The sequence below is a fragment of the Ranitomeya variabilis genome, chromosome 4 (genome assembly GCF_051348905.1).
Source record: "Ranitomeya variabilis isolate aRanVar5 chromosome 4, aRanVar5.hap1, whole genome shotgun sequence".
Classification (NCBI taxonomy): Eukaryota; Metazoa; Chordata; class Amphibia; order Anura; family Dendrobatidae; genus Ranitomeya; species Ranitomeya variabilis.
Window position 1 is genome coordinate 324,244,129 of NC_135235.1, and position 25,380 is coordinate 324,269,508.

Sequence of the window (25,380 nt, forward strand, 5' to 3'; positions counted from 1 at the left end):
CAGGCAGAGCACAGTGGTCCCAGGTAGAGCACAGGGGCCCCAGGCAGCCTATGGGGCCCCAGGCAGAGCACAGGGGCCCCAGGCAGCATATGGGGCCCCAGGCAGAGCACAGGGGCCCCAGGCAGCATATGGGGCCCCAGGCAGAGCACAGTGGCCCCAGGCAGAGCACAGGGGCCCCAGGCAGAACATGGGGCCCCAGGCAGAGCACAGGGGCCCCAGGCAGCATATGGGGCCCCAGGCAGAGCACAGGGGCCCCAGGCAGCATATGGGGCCCCAGGCAGAGCACAGCGATATTTTGGACCACTGTGCGGTGTTTCAGACCCCCTGTGTGATGTCTGGGGCCCTGTTCTTAAGTATATTAAAGATTAAAGTAACGTATATTAAAGTATATTATAGATCAAATTTGACACGTTTATGAGCACCATTGAGTGATATACTCAAGAATGACATAATTTTTCAACATTTTATGGTTTCAAACTGTAAACACTCAGAGTTTTTTTTACTTCAACCAGAAAACCTTAACGGTTCATAAAAAACTTGACTGTTCAGGATATGATAAAAGTCATAGTATTCTGAATCTTTAACTTATAAAGATACCTTTACATGGGGTGATTATTGGTTCCAGAGAGGCTTTCGGCCGAATCGTACACATGGCTGGTGACAGGTCAATACAATATAAACGTTCAAAGGTAAACACTGATAACATTAAAATCTAATATATAATTGCCTAGAATACTACTTCCGGCAATTTGTGCCAACTTCCGTGGCTTTGTCCGGAGATAATGTCCGGAGACAAGTGACGTCACCAGCTTCCTACACCCGCTCAGGGTGGACAAAGATATATGCCTTCGTGGTGCGCGGCACTTTTCTGATTGGTTGCCGCCTGCCGCGAGCGACCAATCAGAAATGTGCCGTACTGTCAAGAATTGTCAAGAGCTGGTGAGTGCAGCCATTTTTTGTTCTTTCTTACTATTATTTATTAATTGTATTATTCTTACATTTGAATAAATAAAGTATATATGGATTCTAGACTCCCGATTCTTTAGAATCGGGCTGCCATCTAGTATATATATATATATATATATATATATATATATATATATATATATATAGTGGCATTTCAACTCACTCAGCGGTACACGGAGGAAGAAAACAGGAACACTGTTTCTTTAAATCTTCTGTTGGTTTATGATATAGACGGCAAAAAAGCAACATTAAGAGAAAAGTAAGTACTAGAGATGAGCCACCTCCCTAGTGTTCGGGTTTAGTTCGGTTCGTCGAACAGGGACGTGTTCGACGAACTGTTCAAAACACATGGAAAACACATAGAAAACACCTTAAAAGGTGTCCAAAAGCTGACAAACTGCTCAGAAGACACAACAAACACATGGAAAAGTCACAACTACATATAGTCATGTGAAAAGAAAAGAGGTGGAGGAGTAAAAGGAGGAGGAGACACAGATATAGGCATGTCATGCCCCTCTAAAATCAAGAAAGGCTGGAGTAAAAATCTAAACTCACTCTACCAACACCCAGACGTCTTGACAAAAAAAAAGAAAAAAAAGAAATATCTTTAGGTAGAATGGCGGCGGGTCCATTCAGAACACTTTCCTTAGAAGACGTAGTGGTACCCCCATTGGGAGTTGTGACAAAAAATGAACCCAATACATTAAGACTAATCCACCATTTGTCATATCCAAGGGGCAGGTCAGTAAACGACAACATCGACACGGAACCAAGTACAGTACTATGTACTGTACCTTCTTTGACGAGGCAATCAGGCGGGTCAAGAAGTTGGTAAGGGCCAGGGGCACCCTAATGGCCAAAACAGACATTGAGGGGGCGTTCCGGTTACTACCTGTGCCTTCGAATAGTGTCCTCCCATTGGGCTGCTTCTGTGAAGGAGCATTCTACATAGATTGCTGTTTGCCCATGGGGTGCTCCATATCCTGCTCACTATTTGAGGCGTTTAGTTGCTTCCTCGAATGTGTCATCATGGACGTTTGTAAGGCAGCACATATTATCCATTATCTTGACGACTTCTTATGCTTGGGCCCAAAAGATTCGCCAAAGTTTGAAAACACGCGTTAGTCCACCTGTGAGAAGGAGAGAGCTGGAGGGAGAGTGGACACCCCAGAGCCAAGAGGTTAGATTGAGAAAGAAAGAAGGAGGTGTAGCTTGCTTCATGGGTGGGGTAATCTGCTGAGTAGCAGAAATTGCTACTAGGCCCAAAAGGATTTCCTGGGCCAGATGCCGTTACAAAATAGTGCTTAGGTAAACAGGCAGTGTAGCGTGCTTCATGGGTGGGGTACGCTGCTGAGTAGCACTAAATTCTTCTAGGCCCAAAAGGATTTCCTGGGCTAGATGCCGTTAAAAAATAGTATTTAGGTAAACAGGCAGTGTAGCGTGCTTCATGGGTGGAGTACGCTGCTGAGTTGCACTAAATTCTACTAGGCCCAAAAGGATTTCCTGGGCTAGATGCCGTTACAAAATAGTAGTTAGGTAAACAGGCGGTGTAGCTTGCTTCATGGGTGGGGCACGCTGCTGAGTAGCACTAAATTCTACTAGGCCCAAAAGGATTTCCCGGGCTAGATGCTGTTACAAAATAGTAGTTAGGTAAACAGGTGGTGTAGCTTGCTTCATGGCTGGGGTACGCTGCAGAGTAGCACTAAATTCTACTAAGCCCAAAAGGATTTCCTGGGCTAGATGCTATTAAAAAATATTACTTAGGTAAACAGGCAGTGTAGCTTTCTTCATGGGTGGGGTATGCTGCTGAGTAGCACTAAATTCTACTAGGCCCAAAAGGATTTCCTGGGCTAGATGCTGTTAAAAAATAGTACGTAGGTAAACAGGCGGTGTAGCTTGCTTTATGGGTGGGGTACACTGCTGAGTAGCACTAAATTCTACTAGGCCCAAAAGGATTTTCTGGGCTAAATGCCGTTACAAAATAGTAGTTAGGTAAACAGGCAGTGTAGCTTGCTTCATGGGTGGGGTACGATGCTGAGTAGCACTAAATTCAACTAGGCCCAAAAGGATTTCCCGGGATAGATGCTGTTACAAAATAGTAGTTAGGTAAAAAGGCGGTCTAGCTTGCTTCATGGGTGGGGTACGCTGCTGAGTAGCACTAAATTCTACTAGGCCAAAAAGGATTTCCTGGGCCAGATGCCGTTAAAAATAGTACTTAGGTAAACAGGCGGTGTGGCTTGCTTCATGGGTGAGGTACTGTGCTGAGTAGCACAAAATGCTATTAGGTTCAAAACGATTTCCTGGGCTAGATGCAGTTAAAAATTAGTAATTAGGTAAACAGGCGGTGTAGCTTGCTTCATGGGTGGGGTACGCTGCTGAGTAGCACTAAATTCTACTAGGCCCAAAAGGATTTCCTGGGCTAGATGCCGTTAAAAAATAGTATTTAGGTAAACAGGCAGTGTGGCGTGCTTCATGGGTGGGGTACGCTGCTGAGTAGCACTAAATTCTACTAGGCCCAAAAGGATTTCCTGGGCTAGATGCCGTTACAAAATAGTAGTTAGGTAAACAGGCAGTGTAGCTTTCTTCATGGGTGGGGTACGCTGCTGAGCAGCACTAAATTCTACTTGGTACAAAAGGATTTCCTGGGCTAGATGCCACTAAAAAATATTACTTAGGTAAACAGGCAGTGTAGCTTGCTTCATGGGTGGGGTACGCTGCTGAGTAGCACTAAATTCTACTAGGCCCTAAAGGATTTCTTGGGCTAGATGCCATTACAAAATAGTAGTTAGGTAAACAGGCGGTGTAGCTTGCTTCATGGGTGGGGCACGCTGCTGAGTAGCACCAAATTCTACTAGGCCCAAAAGGATTTCCTGGGCCAGATGCCGTTAAAAATAGTACTTAGGTAAACAGGCGGTGTAGCTTGCTCCATGGGTGGGGTACGCTGCTGAATAGCACTAAATTCTACTAGGCCCAAAAGGATTTCCTGGGCCAGATGCCGTTAAAAATAGTACTTAGGTAAACAGGCGGTGTAGCTTGCTTCATGGGTGGGGCACGCTGCTGAGTAGCACCAAATTCTACTAGGCCCAAAAGGATTTCCTGGGCCAGAAGCCGTTAAAAATAGTACTTAGGTAAACAGGCGGTGTAGCTTGCTTCATGGATGGGGTACACTGCTGAGTAGCACCAAATTCTACTAGGCCCAAAAGGATTTCCTGGGCCAGATGCCATTAAAAATAGTACTTAGGTAAACAGGCGGTATAGCTTGCTTAATGGGTGAGGTACTGTGCTGAGTAGCACAAAATGCTATTAGGTACAAAACGATTTCCTGGGCTAGATGCAGTTAAAAATTAGTAATTAGATCAATAGGCGGTGTAGCTTGCTTCATGAGTGGGGTACGCTGCTGAGTAGCACTAAATTCTACTAGGCCCAAAAAGATATCCCTGGCTAGATGTCGTTACAAAATAGTAGTTAGGTAAAAAGGCGGTGTAGCTTGCTTCATGGGTTGGGTACGCTGCGGAGTAGCCCTAAATTCTACTAGGCCCAAAAAGATTTCCTGGGCTAGATGCCATTCAAAAATAGTACTTAGGTAAACAGGCGGTGTAGCTTGCTTCATGGGTGGGGTACGCTGCTGAGTAGCACCAAATTCTACTAGGCCCAAAAGGATTTCCTGGGCCAGATGCTGTTAAAAATAGTACTTAAGTAAACAGGCGGTGTAGCTTGCTTCATGGGTGGGGTACGCTGCTGAGTAGCACTAAATTCTACTAGGCCCTTAAGGATTTCCTGGTCCAGATGTCTTTAAAAATAGTACTTAGGTAAACAGGTGGTGTAGCTTGCTTTTTGGGTGGGTTACGCTGCTGAGTAGCACTAAATTCTACTATGCCCAAAAGGATTTCCTGGGCCAGATGCGTTAAAAATAGTACTTAGGTAAACAGGTGGTGGGTGGCGGGGTTACTCTGCTAACTAGCAGACACTGAAGCTTTGGAGCAGACCTCTGAATCCCAGGCCATAGTATGAGTAAACAACTCTACAGACGACCCCATCCACCTGGAATTGACGATGGCAACGTCATGTAAAACTCAGCAAGGGGACTAAATAAGAAAGTCTCAATTTTTTCAAAAAAATTGGCCACAGACACCACTTAAGTGGCATCAATTTCGCCAGAGTTTTTTAAGACGGTTGGTGAGGTGATTTTCAAAAATCATCAAGCTTTTAGTCTCCCCAAGATAACAGAGGGGTAGAAAAGTCCTTGCGGATCAAGGATTTGTTCATCTTGATGAATGTTAGTCTGTCTACATTGTCACTGGACAGCCGCATGCGCTTATCTGTCAGCACACCACCAGCAGCGCTGAACACACGTTCAGAGAGAACACTGGCTGTGGGGCACGACAAGATTTCCAAAGTGTAAGTGGCGAGCTCAGGCCATTTTTCAATATTGGAAGTCCAAAATGAGCAAGGGTCCAGTTCCACAGTCATGGCATCGATGTTAACTTGAAGATACTCTTGTACCATACTCTCTAGGCATTGGCTGTGCATCAGACTTCTTGTCTCCTGTGGCCTTGCAAAGGATGGTCTAAAAAAAATTTGAAACGATTGGAAAAAATTGCTGTTACCACCAGATACGATATTACTGTTATGGTTAAAGTGATGACTCGATAGTCCCACAGTTGGCAAGTTAGAACTCAGAGATTGACTACGTGCACCACTGGTGTTTTGTGGAAAAGCAGATGTTAGATTCTGTAACAGTCTCTGCTGATAATCCTGCATGCGTGAATACCGTTCTATGGCAGGAATTATTTTGCCAAATTTGCTTTTGTACCGGGGATCTAAGAGTGTGGCAACCCAGTAGTCAGCATTACTTCGGATTCTGACAATCTGAGGGTCATGTTGCAGGTAGTGCAGCAAGAAGGCACTCATGTGTCTTGCGCATCCAGGAGGACCAAGTCCTTGTTGTCTTGGTGGTGGCGAGGTGAGAATCATGCTTCCTTCGTCTGCTCTCTCCCCCAACCTCGCACAACAGAAATTTGATCAAGGTCTCCCTCATCTGATGAGTCTGCCATGCCCAGCGCCAGTTAGTCCTCCACTTCTTCCTCGCCTCCTGCACCTACCTCAACAGTTTGGCTGCTACCATGCGCCCTCGGTAATCCCTTTCCCCCAGCCTCCAATGCCAGCCACCTTGGTGCTGCCAACCTTCATGACCTTGGAGATATGATCCCTTCCGCATACGACTCCTCCTGTTCCTCCTCCTCCTTTTGTTCCACCACCTGACTAAGGACACTGTGTAAGGCTACGTTCACATTTGCGGCCAGCGCCGCAGCGTCGGGCGCCGCAGCGGCGCCGCATGCGTCATGCGCCCCTATATTTAACATGGGGGCGCATGGACATGCGGCGCACTTGCGTTTTGCGCCGCATGCGTCGCTGCGGCGCCCGCGTCGGGGCGCAGAGGACGCAGCAAGTTGCATTTTTGCTGCGTCCAAATTCAATGAAAAAAACGACGCATGCGGCGCAAAACGCAGCGTTGTGCATGCGTTTTGCTGCGTTTTTGTTTGCGTTGTGCGCTGCGGCGCCGACGCTGCGGCGCACAACGCAAATGTGAACGTAGCCTAAGGTGTGACCCAGCATGTAAATCACCGGAATGGTCATGCTTATAATGGCATCGTCAGCACTAAACATCTTCGTTGCTATTTCAAAACTGTGCAGAAGGGTGCATAGGTCCCTGATCTGAGACCGCTCCTGCAGCGTGATTTGTCCCACCTCTTGAGCTCGTTGGCCCAGGCTATATGTCATAACGTATTGCATCAGGGCTCGTCGGACAGTGCAGATACTGCTCCTAGGCCCAAAACTATTAACTGGATTAGATGCAGTAAAAATTGAGATACACAGGCAGTATAGTTTGTTTCACAGGCGGGCTACTCTGCTGACGTGCAGACACTGCTCCTAGGCCCAAAACTATTAACTGGATTAGATGCAGTAAAAATTGAGATACACAGGCAGTATAGTTAGTTTCACAGGCGGGCTACTCTGTTGACGTGCAGACACTGCTCCTAGGCCCTAAACTATTAACTGGATTAGATGCAGTGAAAATAGAGATACACAGGCGATGTAGTTAGTTTCACAGGCAGGCTACTCTGCTGACGTGCAGACACTGCTCCTAGGCCCAAAACTATTACCGTATATACTCGAGTATAAGCCAACCCCAGTATAAGCCAACCCCCTTAATTTTGCCACAAAAAAATGGGAAAACTTATTGACTCGAGTATAAGCCTAGGGTAGGAAATGCAGCAGCTACCGGTGAATTTCAAAAATAAAAATAGATGCTCCATACCGTTCATTATTGCCCCATAAGATGCTCCATATAAAGCTGTGCCACATATAATGCTCCATACATTTCATTATGGCCCCATAGATGCTCCATATAAAACTGTGCCATATAGAATGCTCCATACATTTCATTATGGCCCCATAGATGCTCCATATAAAACTGTGCGATATATAATGCTCCATACATTTCATTATTGCCCCATAGATGCTCCACATAAAACTGTGCCACATATAATGCTCCATACTGTTCATTATTGCCCCATAAGATGCTCCATATAAAGCTGTGCCATATATAATGCTCTGCACCATTACTTATGGCCCCATAGATGCTCCATATAAAGCTGTGCCATATAGAATGCTCTGCACCGTTCATTATGGCCCCATAGATGCTCCATATAAAGCTGTGCCATATAGAATGCTCTGCATCATTAATTATGGCCCCATAGATGCTCCATACAAAACTGTGCCATATAGAATGGTCTGCACCGTTCATTATTGCCTCATAGATGCTCCTTATAAAACTGTGCCATATAGAATGCTCCATACATTTCATTATTGCCCCATAGATGCTTCACATAAAACTGTGCCACATATAATGCTCCTTACATTTCATTATTGCCCCATAGATGCTCCACATAAAACTGTGCCACATATAATGCTCCATACATTTCATTATTGCCCCATAGATGCTCCATATAAAACTGTGCCATATATAATGCTCCATACATTTCATTATTGCCCCATAGATGCTCCACATAAAACTGTGCCACATATAATGCTCAATACTGTTCATTAGTGCCCCATAAGATGCTCCATATAAAGCTGTGGCATATATAATGCTCTGCACCGTTCATTATGGCCCCATAGATGATCCATATATAGCTGTGCCATATAGAATGCTCTGCACCATTCATTATTGCCCCATAGATGCTCCTTATAAAGCTGTGCCATATATAATGCTCTGCACCATTCAGTATGGCCCCATAGATGTGCCATAGAAAGCTGTGCCCCATATACAATGCTCTGCACCATTCATTATTGCCCCATAGATGTGCCATAGAAAGCTGTGCCCCATCTATAATGCTGCTACTGCAATAAAAAAAAATGACATACTCACCTCTCTTGCTGCCCGCAGCGCCTCAGCGTCCCGTCTCGGCGTCTCTCCGCACTGACTGTTCAGGCAGAGGGCGGCACGCAGATTAGTACGTCATCGCGCCCTCTGACCTGAACAGTCAGAGCCAGAGGACGGGAAGACGGAGTGGCGCCCGACGTGTGGAACGCGGACAGGTGAATATGTAATACTTACCTGCTCCCGGCGTCCCTGGCTCCTTCTCCCGGACAGCTGGTCTTCTGGTGCTGCAGCCTCTTCCTCTGTCAGCGGTCACTGCCACCGCTCATTAGAGGAATGAATATGCGGCTCCACCCCTATGGGAATGGAGTCCATATTCATGACTTTAATGAGCGGTCCCACGTGACCGCTGAACAGGGGAAGAGCTGTGGCACCCGAAGACCGTGGGACTGCAGGGACAGTGCCAGGAGTGCTGGAAGCAGGTAAGTATGCCTCAGACCTCTCTCCCCCTCACCCGCCGACCCCACCGCCGACCGTGACTCGAGTATAAGCCGAGAGGGGGACTTTCAGCCCAAAAATTTGCTCTGAAAATCTCGGCTTATACTCGAGTATATACGGTAACTGGATTAGATGCAGTAAAAATTGAGATACACAGGCGGTATAGTTTGTTTCACAGGCGGGCTACTCTGCTGACGTGCAGACACTGCACCTAGGCCCTAAACTATTAACTGGATTAGATGCAGTGAAAATAGAGATACACAGGTGGTGTAGTTAGTTTCACAGGCGGGCTACTCTGCTGACGTGCAGACACTGCTACTAAGCCCCAAACCCCAAAACGATTTACTGGGTTAGATGCAGTAAAAATTGAGATACACAGGCGGTGTAGCTAGTTTCACAGGCGGGCTACACTGCTGACGTGCAGACACTGCTACTAAGCCCAAAACCCAAAATGATTTACTGGGTTGGATGCAGTAAAAATTGAGATACGCAGGCAGTGTAGCTAGCTTCACAGGCAGGCTACTCAGATGACTATCAGACAATGCTACTAGCCCAAAAGGATTGGCTGAGCTAGATTACACCAAATGCTGTGACTAACACTTGCACAGCACTGGCTCAGACCTGCCTGGCAAACCCTGCTATGAACTACTGTAACCTACCCTGAAAAGGGCTGATATTACAAGTAGTCCCAACTCCTCCTGACTCCCTAAACCTGTCTGAAAATTAATTCCAAAAAAACACTCTTAGTCTGTATAGCACCCACAGCAGCAGCGGTGCCGTCTAACACTAAGCTGCAGCAGTGAGGAAATGGTGGCGACAGGGCAAATGGCTGGTTCTTATAGGGCAAGGACATGTGACATACAAAGCCAATGACACATGCCCTTGCTTGTGTGCATCACATGCACATTGGTGTGTGTGTGCACTGCTGATAGGCTGAGAGGCTGCACCGCCCCTCTGTAAATGCGGGAAAGAAAAAAAAATGGAGATCGGCGTTATTTCAGCATAGATCTATCCCCCGCCCCCCCACCCACTATACACTGAAACAGTCCATTAACAATGATAAACAGGTTTAATGTGCAAATCAAGCTAGGCTTTTGGTGAACGAACAGTTATTGAACAGAAACTCGAACAGCCAAATTTTAAGCAAATTGTTCGGGTTCGTCGAACGACTCGAACACCGCCCAAAACAGCTCGAATTTGAAATTGGCGAACAGTTCGACTCGAACACCGCTCATCTCTATCTAGTAAGCACTGCCCTTTTGGCAATACGGGAAAGCCAAAAATACAGAAATGCTGTAACACAGTCCATACATTTGCAGTAAGCTGCACGCTCTGGAGCAACACAGGTTCAGTCATTCCTCCTCAGGACACAAACCTCTGAAGATCCTCTCTCCAGCCCTACTGAACAAAACTGCCTCTGGAGTCCAGCTATTTAAGCCGCAGACCACTCCCTGGGTTGAACATAAGGTGGACAACCTCCAACACTCTATGATAGCCAACAATAAACTAGTCCATTATGTAAATTAGCTGTTATCCCCTGGCAGCACTTAATGTGCTGGAGGAAAATCTCTGGGATTCACATCACTGATGCCATTAAGTGAAACATATTTCCCGTCCAGAACTTCACCAGTGACTTTATCACTTTTAGACGTCGAGTCCTCATTCTACCCTCCTGGAGTCTTCTTCTGCCAGATTGAGCAGATACATGGATGTTAGTGGCCTGCTGGAAGTCATTTTGTAGGGCTCTAGCACTGCTCTTCCTGTTCCTCCTTGCTCAAAGAAGAAGTTAGTGGCCCTGCTGCTAGGGTGTAGCCTCCTAAGGCACCCTCCACATCTCCTGGTGTACTGGCCTGTCTCCTGGTATCTGCTACATTCTTTGGACACTGTGTAGTCAGACACAGCTACCCTTCTTGTCACAGCCTGCATTGATGTGCCACCCTGGATGAGTTGTACTACCCAAGCAACGTCTGTGGGTTGTTGATACTGCCTAATGCAACTGTAGTGTACCACTAGTGGTGAGAGCAATGACAAAATGATAAAGTAACCAAAACAATAGCCAAACAGGATGAGAACTGAGAAATGGACTCTGGTCACCCCCTGCAGAACTACTCCTATATAGGGGTTGTCTTGCTAATTGCCTATTATTCTACCTGTTGTCTGCTCCTTTTGCATAATAGCAGAAGAAAATGATTCACAATCAGTGTTGCTTCGTAACTGGACAGGTTGATTCCACAGAAGTGTGATTCACCTGGAGTTACATGGTGTTCCCTTTATATTTTTGAACCGCGTATGTGTGTGTATATACAATACAGACCAAAAGTTTGGACACACCTTCTCATTTAAAGATTTTTCTGTATTTTCATGACTATGGAAATTGTAAATTCACACCGAAGGCATCAAAACTATGAATTAACACATGTGGAATTATATACTTAACAAAAAAGTGTGAAACAACTGAAATGATGTATTATATTCTAGGTTCTTCAAAGTAGCCACCTTTTGCTTTGATGACTGCTTTGCACACTCTTGGCATTGTCACATGTGCTCAGTGTGAACCTACTTTCATCTGTGAAGAGCATAGGGCGCCAGTGGCGAATTTGCCAATCCTGGTGTTCTGTGGCAAATGCCAAGCATCCTGCACGATGTTGAGCTGTGAGCATAACCCCCATCTGTGGACGTCAGTCACTCAGACTATTCCCATGGAGTTGGTTTCTGACCCTTTTTGCAGACACATGCACAAATCCCCCTGTTGTTTAGTGCAGGGCTGTTATATCCCGAACCTCTGTCATGCAAGGCACCTAACCACATCCCGCACAAGAACTGACTCCCCGTGAAATTCTTCTGGTGCTAATTGGTTCCACTTGATTTCATCCAGCCAGTAGATGACAGTTTTTCCTCACTAATGTCACATCACAGGGGCTCTTCTGAAGTACTATCACTTCCTCTTACATGTGTATTCAGTATTGTTGTCTGTATTGTATGTTTAATGTCTGTATTGTGAATCTGACGTATATACTGTGTATTTGTTGTCTGTATTGTTTATTTGCTGTGTGTATTTGATAAGTGCATTTGATGTATTATTGGGAATTTGATTTCTGCATTTTGATTTTATTGTCTATATTATTATTATTATTATTATTATTTATTTATTGTTATAGCGCCATTTATTCCATGGCGCTTTACAAGTGAGGAGGGGTATACATAATAAAAACAAGTACAATAATCTTGAACAATACAAGTCATAACTGGTACAGTAGGAGAGAGGACCCTGCCCGCAAAGGCTCACAATCTACAAGTGTACACTGCTAAAAAAAATAAACACTTAAACAACAGAATTTAACTCCAAGTAAATCAAGCTTCTGTGAAATCAGCTGTCCACTTAGGAAGCAGCACTGTTTGACAATCAATTTCACATGCTGTTGTGCAAATAGAATAGACAACAGATGGAAAGTATTGACAATTATCAAGACACACTCAATAAAGAAGTGGTTCTGCAGGTGGGGACCACAGACCGCATCTCAGTACCAATACTTTCTGGCTGATGTTTTGGTCACTTTTAAATGTTGGTTGTGCTTTCACACTCGGGGTAGCATGAGACGGACTCTGCAACCCACACAAGTGGCTCAGGTAGTGCAGCTCATCCAGGATGGGACATCAATGCGAGCTGTGGCAAGAAGGTTTGCTGTGTCTGTCAGCGTAGTGTCCAGAGGCTGGAGGTGCTACCAGGAGACAGGCCAGTACACCAGGAGGCATGGAGGGGCCGTAGGAGGGCAGCAACCCAGCAGCAGGACTGCTACCTCAGCCTTTGTGCAAGGAGGAACAGGAGGAGCACTGCCAGAGCCCTGCAAAATGACCTCGAGCGGGGCACAAATGTGCATGCATCTGCACAAACAATTAGAAACCGACTCCATGAGGATGGTCTGAGTGCCTGACGTTCACAGATGGGGGTTGTGCTTACAGCCCAACACCTTGCAGGACGCTTGGTATTAGCCACAGAACACCAGGATTGGCAAATTCGCCACTGGCACCCTGTGCTCTTCACAGATGAAAGCCGGTTCACACTGAGCACATGTGACAGATGTGACTGAGTCTGGAGACGCCATGGAGAGTGATCTGCTGCCAGCAACATCCTTCAGCATTTAAAACAACTATTTTGGTTTTACTCTTTGGTGGACATTTACTCCATTTCTTTCTTGTTTAAAATATTGCTGGGAGTGGTTCCATGGCTAGTGCATGTGGTGGCTGGGTTATTTAGGCCTGAGGCTACCTGTATTCATATTAATACTGTCCTAAAGATTTTGTTTGCCAACATCCTTCAGCATGACTGGATTGGCAGCGGGTCAGTAATGGTGTGGGTTGGCATTTCTTTGGAGGGCCGCACAGCCCTCCATGTGTTCGCCAGAGGTAGCCTGACTGCCTTTAGGTACCAAGATGAGATTCTCAAACCCCTCAAAGGTTGGCCTTGAGTTCCTCCTAATACTGGACAATGCCAGACCTCATGTGGTTGGATTGTGTCAGCAGTTCCTTCAAGATGAAGGCATTGAAGCTATGGACTGGCCCGCCCATTCCCCAGACCTGAATCCGATTGAACACATCTGGGACATCATGTCTTGCACCATCCATCAACGTCACATTGCACCACAGACTGTCCAGGAGTTGGCAGATGCTTTAGTCCAGGTCTGGGAGGAAATCCCTTGGGAGACCATCCACCGCCTAATCATGAGCATGCCCAGGCTTTGTAGGGAGGTCATACAGGCACGTGGAGGACACACACACTACTGAACATCATTTCCTTGTCTTGAGGCATTTCCACTGAAGTGGGATCAGCCTGTAACTTCATTTTCCACTTTGATTTTGAGAATCATTCCAACTCTAGATCTCCGTGGGTATAAGTTGTGATCATTTTTACGTTTTATTGTTCTCAACACATTCCACTATGCAATGAATAAAAATTTACAACTGGAGCATTTCATTCAGTGATATCTAGTATGTGGGGTTTTAGTTATCAATTTATTTTTTGAGCAGTGTATTTGATGTTGGTATTGTGTATTTGTTCGTTGCATTGTGTATGTGATGTATGAATTGTGTTTTTGTTATGTGTATTTCTGTGGATCAGTGATGTTGAAAGCTATGCTGTCGGCAATGTATTTTACTATCAGGGACACCCTAGGTGGACAGGCTTCAACTGAGGTATCAACATAAGCATAATTTCCACTGCCAGCATTGGCAGCAGTACATTGAATGAGGCAATTCGTATTAACAACATAAAACAGTGATTCAGCATGGTTCCTTCAAAGGAGACATATTTATGTGCAGAAGAAAAAACTGGCAATCTACTTCCGTATTATGCCGAGAAAACTTGATGGAGAGTACAAATAAAGCAATTTGATACAGTGCTGGAAGATGCATTCCTAGGTCGGAAGGCACTCAAGAAGCTGGGAAGAGATGATGGTCAACCCGAGTCTGACCAATGCTCATAATTGACCAGTATCAAAGCCGCAAAGGCGTCTTGGTGCTTATATCACTTGGCCAAGGTGGAGGAGTAAAAGCCACAGCGATATAAATTTTAGAACATGGAATGCTCAATCATTAATCAAGGCAAGTTTGACATTATGAAAGCCGAAATAGACAGTATAGGACTAGACTTACTCGCTATTAGCAAACTGAGATGGACTCAATCAGGACTCTTCCAGTCAAACAAACATGGCATCTACTATTCTGGCAATGATAACCATAGAAGAAACTGTGTCACTTTTATTCTCAGCTGAAGATTGTTCATCACCATCCTGAAATACAATGCAGTAAGTGAATAAGTAATCTTCATACAATTACAAGGAGAGCCAATTAATGTCACAGTTATAACAGACAACTCTCCAACAACAGATGCAGAGGAGGACGTTTAACTATTACAAGATCAAATTCAAGAAGAAATTGACAAGATATCAAAACAAGACTTACTCAGTATCATGGGACTCTTGAATACCAAGCTGAGCCATGACAAACATAGAATCGGGGTTGGAAAATTTGGACTTGGTGAATGATGCCAGGCTGGAGGAAAATTAATTGACTTTTTTTTTATCACAAATCAACTATCTATCATGAACATCTTCCATAATCACAAACGGAGACTCTACACATGGATATCTCCGAATAGGACCTGTAAGAATCAGACTCACTATATATGTGTTGGCCAAACATGGAGATTGTCGATCATTACCATGAAAACAATGCCAGGAGCTGACTGTGGAACTGATTATGAACTTTTGACAGCAAAGATTTGAGTCAAGTTGCACAACTGGCCTGAGCAACAGGTTGTTTCCATCTTTTCAGCTTCTGTCAAACAAAAAAGCACCTGGATATGGCAATATTTCAATAGAGCGAATAAAGCTTTCTCAAGTAGCAGTTGATGTCATCACATGCCTGTATCAACAGATATGGAAAACTGGCAAATAAACAAGATTGTTGTTTATTCCTATTCCGAAGAAGGGAGAGGCTACCAACTGTAGAAACTATCTGACCAGTGCAATCATACCTCATGCCAGAAAAATACTTTTGAAGATCCTACAAAGACGTATACCACCTTTCCTTGACAAATAACTGCCAAAACAGTAAGCAGGATTCAGAAAAGGCAGAGGAACAAGAGATGTAATTGCAAACATTAAATGGATAATGGAAAAGGCCAAATAATACAAAAAGGAGATGCATTTTTGCTTCATTGACTACAGCAAAGCCTTCCACTGTGTTGATCACCAAAAACTTTGGAATATCATGAAGGATATGGGTGTGCCAAATCTTCTTATCAGTCTCTTGAGGAAGCTTTACATTGTCCAAGAAGCAATTCTACGAATAGACAACATTGACACGGCATGGTACAATGTAAAGCGAGGCGTTAGACAAAGCTGCATCCTGTCACCATTTCTCTTCAATTTATATGTAGACACTATTTTCAGGAAAGCTGATCTTGTCAAAAAAGAAAAATGATCTTAAATATCTTAAGTATGCAGATGATAAAACATTGATAGCAACAAACGTGGATGGAATGAATTCCTTATTACAGAGTATCAAAAAGCTTGAGCATATTACTCCTACTCACTACAAATAAGACAAATATATTGACGACTGCCTGGTATGACTGGGACACACTTGAGATGGATGGCGACAAACTTGAAATTGTAAAAGACTTCAACCTACTCATATCAATGATCACTCAAGATGTAGTGATGACACAAGAAGTCAGTAGGAGAATAGCTATGGTCAAATCAACTATGAAGTCACTGGACAAGGTCTTCAAATCAAGAAACCTTTACCGGCAATGAAGACACGGCTCGCACATAGTCTCATCTTTGCTGTAGTAACATACAGATGCAAAACCTGGAAGATAAAAAAAGCAAGACAGAAGAAGAATCAATGCCTTTGAAATGTGGTGTTAGAGAAGGATGTTATCAGTACCATGGATGAAAAGAAAAGCAGACAAATCAATTTTAGTACAAATCAATCCAGACATGTCACTCAAACCAAGGATCACCAAGCTACGACTTGCCTACTTTGGTCACATCATATGAAGAGATCAATTACTAAAGAAGGACATCACAGTCAGAATAGAAGGAATAAGGCAAACAGAAAGACCAGCAAACCGATGACTTGATACCATCAAGATAACTGCACAAAAAAACCCTGGTGGACCTATCTAGGCTTGCACAAGATCGATCTTCCTAAGCTGAAGGCCATTACATAATAATAATATTAAAAGCTGTGCCTTGATAATTCTCCTTTCCCTTTTAATAGCTATAAAAATCATCTTTAGTAAATTCCTGAGTCAGTGTCCTTTACTTTCTGACAGCTGAAAATATAGTCCTTAGTGAGTTTCCAGCCAGCCTTCTTTCCCCTCTCGCTGCAGTAAATATAGCAATCTCAGTAATATAAACAAGTCAGTCTTCACGGAATACAGATTTTACTCATGAAATTAGAATATTGAAAACTAATGATCATTCCTGGTGGAGAAAGCAGCAGATTTCACTGATGAGATATATTGTAAAGTTTCTTATTTTCATGTGCACTATGGATTTATGAAATAAAAATTAAACCGACGGTTACTTTTTAACATTTACCACTTGTTCTGGTAACATCAAATTCAGGCAGACATTTAGTGTCAGCAAATATAAACCTTAATCATTGGTTCTTGTACAAATAATGAAGAACTGTGCCACTTTAGTAGTATTCCAGTAAAAAGTGTAGGTATGTTTTTAATAGATTTATGTTACTCTTTTTCAGTGAATTATTTGCTATTTTTGTTAGCATTTAATAATGAATATTTCTGACAAAATATGTCTCCTTTTACAGAAATCAATTTTTGAGGACTGAAGTCAATCTATATATTGAATATATGAACTCTGCATGACTAGAATGCATGACTTTCTCAATAATCACATCCATCCAGTGTAGTTTTCATTGAAAGTTTTTATTCAATCTAATTATTTCAATAGTATTCTTTTTATAGAAAAATGTTTAGTTTTGACATATAGTTATAGAAAGACAATATTACAAAAAAAAACCTTTCTAAGGCTATGTGCACACGTTGCAGATTTTGCCGCGGAACCGCAGCGATTTTGATGCTGCGGGTCCGCAGCAGTTTCCATTGCGTTTACAGTTACATGTAAACCTATGGAAACCGCAATCCGCTGTGCACATGCTGCGGGAAAAAACGCGCAGAAATGCAGCGGTTTACATTCCGCAGCATGTCACTTCTTTTGTGCAGAATCGCAGCAATTCTGCACACATAGGAAAGCATTGATCCGCTTACTTCCTGCAAGGGGCTATGCCCACAATGCGGGAAGTAAGCGGATCATGTGCAGATGGTACCCGGGGTGGAGGAGAGGAGACTCTCCTCCAGGCCCTAGGAACCATATTTGTGTAAAAAAAAGAATTAAAATAAAAAATAATGATATTCTCACCTCTCAGCGCTGCACGCGGCCGTCCGGTCACAGGGTTGCTGTGCGAGCAGGACCTGCGATGACGTTGCGGTCACATGACCGTGACGTCACGAAGGACCTTCTCGCACAGCATCTTTGGAACCGGACCACCTCTTGCAGCGCCGAGGAGATTGGGACGTCAGAGGGTGACTATATAACCAATTTTTTATTATTTTTAACATTACTATTGATGCTGCATATTGCTGCATATGCAGCATCAATAGTAGGAGTAAACCCGCAGCGGAAACCACAAGTCAAACCGCGATAAATCTGCAGGGATAACCGCAGCGGTTTTGCCCTGCAGATTTATCAAATCCGCTGCGGAAGAACCTGCAGAGGACTCTCCCTACGTGTGCACATAGCCTCAGAGCTGTCATGAGACTGAGTATGAGATTTGAATAGTTGAAGCCACGTGCCGAGAGGAGTTTCAGTTGCTATTCAGCTGAATCCTGGTGGTGCATACAATACACACCATTAGGGTTTGGAAGCATGACTAAAGGTGCTTGACTCTCCAGAAACGCATGTTTTTTTATTTATAGCCAATCTGGATGTTATTTGGAATTTTAACATGTACCAATAAAGAAGATTTTTTATGTCAGTGGAGCTGAATCTATCTTCTTTGCTTCCAGTTTTGAGTGTTTTGGCAGTAACACTATCCGTGCTCTGGGAAGGACTGGATTCGGGCATTACTGGTGGGTGGGGTTTGTTTTTTTACAGTTGGGATCCAAGGGGTAATGTTTCTCCTTGTTCACAGTGACATGTCAAGCCTGGCTTGCCAAGGTGAGGAGACTTTAAAGCTTTACAATGTTCCTATAGGAAATTAAATATGCAAATTGTCTCTTCAGAAAGGAAGAGGACTAGAACTCTAGTGCCACCTATTTGAACTAAAAATGAACGTTGACCTTTTAACAAGCCTTGCCATATGACTTAGGATGAAAGCCAAGCAAGACACTCAATTTGCAGACACTGTGTTTCAGGGTGCTGCCCCTCATTAGTGCAAAGTGTGAGATCTGGTTTGGCTGTGTGAGAGGTGTCTGATCAGGACCCGATGTGTCGATGCAGAGCGTGACATGTCAAGCCTGGCATGCCAGGGCGATGAGACTTTTAATCTTTGCAATGCTACTCTGGGAAATTATATGTGCAAACTGTCTCTTCAGAAAGAAAGAGGACTAGAACTCAAGTGCAACCTATTGCAAGTTGCAGTGTCTGCAAATTGAGATTCTGGTTTGGCTTTTATCCTAAGTCATGTGACAAGGCTCTTTAACCCCTTCATGACCTTGGGATTTTTCGTTTTTCCATGTTCGTTTTTCACTCCCCTCCTTCCCAGAGCCATAACTTTTTTACTTTTCTGTCAATTTGGCCATGTGAGGGCTTATTTTTTGCGGGACGAGTTGTTCTTTTGAACGACATCATTGGTTTTACCATGTCGTGTACTAGAAAACGGGAAAAAAATTCCAAGTGCGGTGAAATTGCAAAAAAAGTGCAATCCCACACTTGTTTTTTGCTTGGTTTTTTTGCTAGGTTCACTAAATGCTAAAACTGACCTGCCATTATGATTCTCCAGGTCACTACGAGTTCATACACACCTAACATGACTAGGTTATTTTTTACGTAAGTGGTGAAAAAAAATTCCAAACATTGCTAAAAAAAAAATGCGACATTTTCCGATACTCGTAGCGTCTCCTTTTTTCATGATCTGGGGTCGGTTGAGGGCTTATTTTTTGCGTGCCGAGCTGGCGTTTTTAATGATCCCATGTTGGTGCAGATACGTTCTTTTGATCGCCCGTTATTGCATTTTAATGCAATGTCACAGCGATCAAAAAAACGTAATTCTGGCGTTTCTAATTTGTTTCCCGCTACGCCGTTTAGCGATCAGGTTAATGCTTTTTTTTATTGATAGATCGGACGATTCTGAACACGGCGATACCAAATATGTGTAGATTTGATTTTTTTTATTGATTTATTTTGAATGGGGCGAAAGGGGGGTGATTTAAACTTTTATATTTTTTTTATTTTTTTCACATTTTTTTTAACTTTTTTTTTAACTTTTGCCATGCTTCTATAGCCTCCATAGGAGGCTAGAAGCAGGCACAGCACAATTACCTCTGCTACATAGCAGCGATCTCATGTTCGCTGCTATGCTGCAGAATTGCAGGTGTGCTGTGAGCGCCGACCACAGGGTGGCGCTCACAGCTACCGGCGATCAGTAACCATAGAGGTCTCAAGGACCTCTATGGTTACTTTTCTGAAGCATCGCCGACCTCCGATCATGTGACGGGGGTCGGCGATGCGCTCATATCCGGCCGCCCGGCCGGATGCAGTAATTAAATGCCGCTGTCTGCGTTTGACAGCGGCATTTAACTAGTTAATAGCGGAGGGTGAATCGCGATTTCACCCGCTGCTATTGCGGGCACATGTCAGCTGTTCAAAACAGCTGACATGTCCCGGCTTTGATGCGGGCTCACCGCGGAGCCCTGCATCAAAGCAGGGGAGCTGACCTCGGACGAACTATCCCGTCCGAGGTCAGTAAGGGGTTAAAGGGTCGTCATTGACTTGTAAAATTGCTATTTCCAATAGGTGGCACTAGAGTTCTGGTCCTCTTCCACTTTTAATAGACTATTTGCATATTTCTTTAAGGTACCTTCACACGAAACGACTTTGTAACGATATCGCTAGCGATCCGTGACGTTGCAGCGTCCTGGATAGCGATATCGTTTAGTTTGACACGCAGCAGCGATCAGGATCCTGCTGTGATGTCGCTGGTCGCTAAATAAAGTTCAGAACTTTATTTGGTCATCCGATCGCCATGTATCGTTGTGTTTGACAGCAAAAGCAACGATACCAGCGATATTTTACACTGGTAACCAGGGTAAACATCGAGTTACTAAGCGCAGGGTCGCGCTTAGTAACCCGATGTTTACCCTGGTTACCAGTGTAAAATGTAAAAAAAACAAACAGTACATACTTACATTCGCATCCCCCGCCGTCTGCTTCCCACACTGACTGAGCGCCGCAAAATGAAAGTGAAAGCACAGCGGTGACGCCACCGCTGTGCCCTGCTACTGCCGGCGCTCAGTCAGTCAGTGCAGGAAGCGGACGCCGGGGGACGCGTATGTAAGTATGTACTGTTTGTTTTTTTTACATTTTACGCTGGTAACCAGGGTAAACATCGGGTTACTAAGCATGGCCCTGCGCTTAGCAACCCGATGTTTACCCTGGTTACCCAGGGACCTCGGCATAGTTGGTCGCTGGAGAGCTGTCTGTGTGACAGCTCTCCAGCGATCAAACAGCGACGCTGCAGCGATCGGCATCGTTGTCGCTATCGCTGCAGCGTCGTTTCGTGTGAAGGTACCTTAACATTCAGAAGTTGCATATCACCAAGATAAGCTGAGTTTCCTGCCTGGCAAAGCTTTTACCATGTAGACACCTGAATATCTGACTTCAGATTCAACTCCACTCCCAAGAGAGTCAGTGCTCACCTGTCTGTATGATCGCTACTGCTAAAATGAGTACCTGAATAAGCAGCAGCAAATACATTATGCATGACCTGATGGACCAGATATTCTATCAGCCTTTGTGCCAATCTGACACGCATCAGTAAACAGAAGTCCACAGACTGAACAGCGAGGTTCAGTAATATCTTCACTGCGTCCATTTCCTGACATATACCCCAAATCCCAATCCCAAGGACTTCTGGATCATTGGACCAATGGCAAGAACTGGCCCAGTTTGACATAAGGATATTGTCTTGTCTAGCCTCCTTTGAACTGCCAAAGTGAGTATTCAGCTTAGAAGAATGCCTTTTGCAGCCCCAATGGACTGAATTGTCCTTCACAAGTGTGGAAAATCACATATTTTTAAGAATGAATCAGGCATAAATCAGTTAGTATTTTCATTCATCTATAGTTGATACTAATGATTAGATGAATGCAGCTGCCAATGGTGGGTGATGCTCCTACAGAGCTGGACATGTTCTGCCTATTAATCATGTTCCAAACGTAGTGTGCTGCTTTTGATGCTGGAGCTGCCAGTGCTGGGCCTACACAAATGGACATCTCCTGTCTGCACATCATGGTGTTGCTGTCTTTGCTATTGCTGCTGCCAATAGATAGACATTTCTACTGCCTATCGATTGAGTTATATACCTATGCTGAGTTATATACCTATGCTGTACTTGTCCAGGTAACTCAACCCTGCACAAAGTTAATATAAGAAATCTAAAACTGTTCCCAACAAAGAGTAATTTTTGGACAGCAATTTAAAAAGCCATTGCTTCTTTCCTTTCCAAATAACAACTCTGTTGCCAATCCAAAAAAATAATAATTTTAAAAGAGCTTGCTAAAGATCAATTGCTTCTTCACTTTCCAAACATCAAACTTGCTTTTCCCCAAAACATAACATTTTTGGGGCAGTTTCTTAAAAGCCATTGCTTTTTCATGAGCCCAAGGAATAATTAAGACATCCATGGAAACAGGTTTGAGCATGGACTGTTGAATCATGGATAGGCCATGGCTCTTCCAACCGGAGTGTGCCAGTTTCATATATTTCCTTGAGGCTGCCATGCTCAGGTCAAGAGACCCTCGATCAATCCATACATTGAAGTCCTATTTCAGACCAATTTGCATGGAAGCCAGGATGCGCATTTACGGTCTTTGTACAAAACTGCTGCCAAAAATAATTTTAAGCCCTGACTTCTTTGTCCTTTTTTCTTACCAAATGAAACTTAAACAATTTTTTTCTTTTATTACTTACAGTGAAACTTACTGTTGCTTCTCAAAAAAAAATAAAAATAAATAAATATATATATATATATATATATATATATATATATATATATATATATATATATATATATATATTTACATGGACGGGTTAAATAAAGATGTTTTGAAAATGTTCCTTCTATTTTTTTTATTTGCATATCATCATATCATTGTCATGTTGATAGATCCAGTGATATCCATAACCATATAACTTTTCCTTCTTAGTACTGCAATTTCAATTTTGAGGAAGGTACAGGACCTTGTCATAATATTCATTTCCCGTGAACTTTACCATACTTTTTCACGGTGCACCCACAAACTTGAATGTATTGGTAGATTGCGCGCCCTCATGGGCAGGATCCTCTCTCCTCTTGTACCAGTCGGTGAATCATTTTGTTCAAGATCATTTTACTTGTTTTTTTGCTATGTATACCACTTTTGACATGTAAAGTGCCATGGAATAAATGGCGCTATAATAACAAATGATGATAATATTTTATTTAGATTTTATGTGACATACCAAAACAAAGTACATGATTTTCTAAATATTTAAAAAAATATAACTCTTAAAATTGTGACGTGCGTGTGTATCTGGCCACATGTAGTGTGATTCACTTAAATAACATCCTGGGTGACCAATTGCCTCCGGAAGTCGAATCCACATGTCTGTAATCTATTCTCAATGAGGCTGTAGGAGAAATTAGCGCAAATAGGGTCTTATCCAATACACACATTGTAGTTTCTATCAGATTATACTAACCTGATGTATCCATCGTTAAGGCATAGTATATGCTGCAGCAAGTGACCATTTAACATAAAGTTGAGAGGATATCTGTGGACAATTTCCACTCTGCTGAATAGACTGAGACGTAGATCCAGGTAGGATATGATAGAAAATTAGTAATTTTACTCTCGCATTCTGAATGAAGGCTGGCAATCACTTATTTAAATTAATTAATTAGTTGTTATATCGAATATTTTTCTGACTAAACCATTTGGCAGATATACTAAGCTAAATGTGCTAAAATTCTAAATTAATTTGCCTTAAAAATACTATGTTAAGCAGAGTTTAATATCCAAAATTTTGTATAATAAGAAAAATAAATGCAAGATATGAAATAGAAAATTGTCTATACCAAAAGCAGAGTACAAACCACAATATTGAATAGACTAGGGAGAACTAGGGTTTGAAAATAGAAAACTATTTCAAGTTTCCAGGTTTCAGAAGTAGATGACAATATTAATTAGCTATTCCATAAACTTAGATAATTAGCAAAAAATCAGCAAGGAAGGCAGATTCCTTTGATAGATGAATATTGAGGGATGACTACGGGAACAATTAGTTACTGAAGAGACCATTATTGGCAGAAATAACATGGAGGGGGCCTCCATGGGTTATGGTTTTGAAACAGAATTAGAAAATATCTCAACAAACAGAATATATTCTTGCAGAGAGAAATAAAGAGGTATTTTAATAAATACATTAACTCAGAAAACTCCAACTCATACACTATTGTAAGCTTTTAGCATATTTAAAAATGTTAGCAGAAGATTATCAGACAAGATTAAAAAGGGAAACCAAAATAAATCATTTATTCTGCTAATTAAGACAGATGGCGTGACACTGATAAATCATGTTAACTCCTTATCGACGAATGACAGACATAGCATTTCATAAGCAGGTGTCAGTTTCCGCATGATTACGTGCTATGCCCCTCATGGATTAAAACGGTCACGGTGTGAAAATGGACAGTGACAGCTATGTGCTGGCAGCAATCACTGACAGTTGAGGGGCACGGCCAGAGATGCAGGGACCCATTTCAGAGGTCCCCGCTCTCTGATTGCTGCAATTGGTCAGTCAATCTGGCTGACTGATTACAGCATGTGATCACCGGGAAGTGCTGAAATGTTGAAAATAAGGGGGTTTTAGTGCGTAAAGCTCCATGCCCATTATTGGGAACAACAGCCTTTGTGTTGTGTCCAAAATGTTGCATTCTACATTAGATGCACAGTGGAAGGGATTTATAGACATCACATGCCTACTGTGCTGCTATTTACCGTTACTTAAACCCACGTGCAGTGCGGGTTTATGAGCCGCATAATGTCCATTTCTGTAGTAGAGACGTTTGTCTCTGCTGTGGATTTTGACCAATTGAATGTCATTACATGAGGTGAATCTAAATGTACTGAAAAGCAAGTGTAGCAATTAGAATGCAGAATTTTGGACTCGGCAGAAATACTCTGTATCGAAAATGCCTTATGGGAGCTAAAAATAAAAAAAGGAGAAATATATTTGGTATCAGACCCGAAGAATAAAGTCATCTAATCACTTTTGCCGTATTGGAAACAGCAATGTACTGGCAATACAATGTACTGGGCATTAGTATGGACTGGGCTCTTCAATGGCATATTTGCATTTTCACTTAGCAACATCCATTTGTAGCAAAATTATCCCTACACCTGCAAATGAATTCCTTGAGGGGAGGGGTGTGATTTCCAAATTGGGGTAAGTTGAGAAGATTCTGCTCTTCTGGCACTTAGAGGTTCTGTATATGGAGTCTGCATACTATTCTACAAAAATTTGTTCTTCAAGACTCAAATAGCGCTCCTTCCCTCCTCAGTCTCGCTGTGTGGCCAAACAGTAATGTACAGCCACATATAGAATATTGCCACATTTTCAAGAAATTGTGTAACAAATTTTGTTGTCATTTTTACATATTTGTCCATATTTGTGAAAATTTTAAAATCTAGGGCCAAAACAACATTATAGTGGTTAAAATGTGACACACATGTGCTGTCA